Source organism: Acanthisitta chloris, unplaced genomic scaffold, assembly GCF_000695815.1.
Source record: "Acanthisitta chloris isolate BGI_N310 unplaced genomic scaffold, ASM69581v1 scaffold18428, whole genome shotgun sequence".
Lineage (NCBI taxonomy): Eukaryota > Metazoa > Chordata > Aves > Passeriformes > Acanthisittidae > Acanthisitta > Acanthisitta chloris.
The window spans coordinates 10520-13736 of NW_008687812.1; positions in this window are offsets into that span (position 1 = coordinate 10520).

Here is a 3217-nt window from a genome sequence, read left to right on the forward strand (position 1 = left end):
TCAGTGCTCTGCCTGACTTGTATTAACGGTGGGGTTTATACAGGTGGAGGTACAGCCTTCTGTTTGTCCTACAGCTGCCATCCTTCATCCAGGGTCAGAACCCAAAGGTCCTATTTCCTGCTGTGGAAAAGCTCCTTCTTACTAAACTAGAAGTAGAGTGCAGAGTTGCCCTGTCCCAGGTGCAGAATCTGGCACTTGCCCTTGTTGAACTTCATTCAGTGGGTGATTGCCCAGACCTCTGATTTATTAAGGTCTCTCCTCAAGACCTCTCTGCCTTCAAGGGAGTCAACAGCTCCTCCCAATTTTGCATCTTCTGCAAACTTGCTTAGTATCCCTGCAAGTCCTGCATCCAAGTCATTCATGAAGACATTACTGTAAGGGTTTAGGTCAGTAATTTCTCCAGAATTCTGCTGATTTGAGGCAGAGGACAGAGTCATGTTAATGTAACAAAGAACCGACAGAAACAGTGTCAGCAGCCTGAACAGCAGAATGGGACCTCAGCTCTTTGCTCTGATGCTTTCTCAGGCTGCACAGAGTATCCACATTTCTTTGCCTTTAAAAGTCTCTCAGATTGGTGCCCAAGAGTAGAAATACCTGTACACGTCTTTGGAGAGGTAAAGCATGTGAATACATTGCATTCGAGTTGATCGTTACTCAAGAAGTAAGGGGGATGTGTACAAGAATATTTCCAAAGAAATTTTTTATTACTGTTGTCCTCTCCAGACCCTAATTCCTTACTCCATGCAGTAACTGGCATTCCCCACCATCAGCCAGCTATAATAAATTCATTCATACACACAAACTTCATTGTTCTCAAAGTCTTGTTTTTCTTGTTCTTAAACACACTTTAGCCACGACTGCTGTGGTTTGGTTCATGAGACACAGCCCTCTGAGCACTGCTGACCCCAAACTGAGAGAACATTGATTACTAGTTATTAGGCTCCACATATTTTCCAAATTCTTCCCATTGTTTGCTGGTGATGCAAAGGAAACATCCTGTGCCAGTTCTGTGACCACTGCAGAACAGCAATGCAGACTACACACAGAGGAGCAAACACCACGAGGTTCAGAAGCTGCACGAGCCTCAGCTGGATAAGAAGAGGAGGAAATATGGCTATATTTGGCTGGGAATTGTTTTTTGAGGCCAGGGGTACAGCAAACTGTGAATACCTGGGGAGGAACCAAGACTGACACAGTCCTCCATCCTCTAGTTTTGGCACATGCCATTAGAGGATGAGAAGGATCCTGAGCGTGGAGATTAGAAGCTGGTCATATTAGAATTTCAGGTGGAAATAAAAGCCATAAAACCAACAGGTATTAACAGAATTTAACACCATATGAATAGGCAAAAGCAAGGATTCACCTGTTAGTGTACATTTTGAAAACAGAGCTAAACAAAGACTGATATACACAGAGAGATTTCTCCACTGAGAACTAGAACTGCATGAGACAGCATTTCAAATTTTCTTCTCCCATTACTCTAAAGGCATAACGTTGTTGTTACAAATGAGAAACACCCAATGTTCCTTCCTGTGGCTTCAGCTGAATATTTGCAAAGAGGAAAAAATACATCTTTATTCACACTGGACTCAGTCTCACATACATTAAAGTCCGTAGAAATGTTGCAGCTGTTCAGGTCTCCCTGGATTCAGTCTCACATACATTAAAGTCGGTAGAAATGTTGCAGCTGTTCAGGTCTCTCCTATCTTAAATTTATTCCCTGTATCACTTTATTAATGATGTTTATCTTTTTATAGACTATCTTTTTCCACTTAGGAAACACTGCAAGTCCTCTTGTCTCAGCATTAAAAATTAGCTGTAAGTCACTGTTTCAAAGGAGCAGCTGATCAAATGCTCCTTAAATGGTTTCCAAAGTTAATTTATAACTTTGTCTATTAGTTCTGTCTCTCGACAATTTATTCTGTGCACAAGACATGGCACTGCTTGAGGAACACAGGGTCTGAAAGAGAACTGTACTGAAAAACTACATGTGCTTAAAAGTTAAACTGTAAGACCATGGCAAGAGATAGATACTGGAAGACTGAAACAGAAAATTGTCCTACTGCTGTTGCACGACATCTGCTACAAGGAGACTTCTACCAAAGCACTGGGTGATACCTCTGTCAGATGAAGGATGCTGCAGAGCTGGATCTGGGGCATAGTTTTAGCAGATACTAACAGTTCTTTTGCAGGTTGGTGTGTCCCAAAGGATTCCTCTATCACAGCCACAAAAAAGAGGCATTTGTTAAACATCGTCTCAGCAGTGACAAGACACATTAGTATTTGCTTCTTGATCTGCATGTAACTTTTTCAGTTTTCAAAATGATACAAAATATTTATAAACTAACCAAACTCCAGGAGAAACACCATTAACTGTCATTTTACTACACAAAGCATTTTATGATAATTGTTATCTATGAAGTTTTGATGCATTGTGAGATGTTTTCATGAAATGCCAACCTCCCACACTGGAACGGAGTCTGCAAAGATTCTGTATTAGGTGTGTGTGTATAGATCTATAAATAAGGATATGCAACTGTATGTAGATATTCATCTTCTGGAAATGGTTGCAATTTTCAGTTTCAGCTCTGTGTGGGAGGGCAGTTTCCTTCTGTGGAGAGGAACAACATACACATTTTGACCAGAGAGGAGAACCATGTGACTAGTACTCGGCAAGTGCTACCTGTAGGTGGCCGAGGGCACTCAGGGGCTTCAGAGGACAGCGTGGGTTGGCAGCCTGCAGAGCCCATCTGCCCTGAGAGGACACTGGGAATGCTGCTGAGCAAACCTGTAGGTTATCCTGCACCTACCCAGGATAGCAGGAAAGCAGGATGACTCACAGTGCAGCTGCTTGGGTTTGCCCAGCCTGTGGGAATGAGGGAAGAGAGCTGCAAGTACTGGGAGTGAGGTGAGAGAAATGATGATGGGTTTGGGATTGGAGGCAGTGTGGAGGATGCACGAGAGGGGCTGTGAGTTACCTGCTGTAGGTTTCCTGCTGCTCCCAGGAAACTCAGCTGCCTGGCTTCCCACAGACCTTGCTGTGTGCCACCAGTGACGCACTGTAGTGTGTTCTACTGCTGTGTGCTCACCCCTGCAGGCCAAGCAGTGTCAACGAATTACCAAGGCATCAGTGCTCAGTCTCCAGCACACTGAATCCTTCCCAGAATCCACACAAATCCAGGCATCTTGTCCTTGAGTCTAGAAAAGCAGCATATTC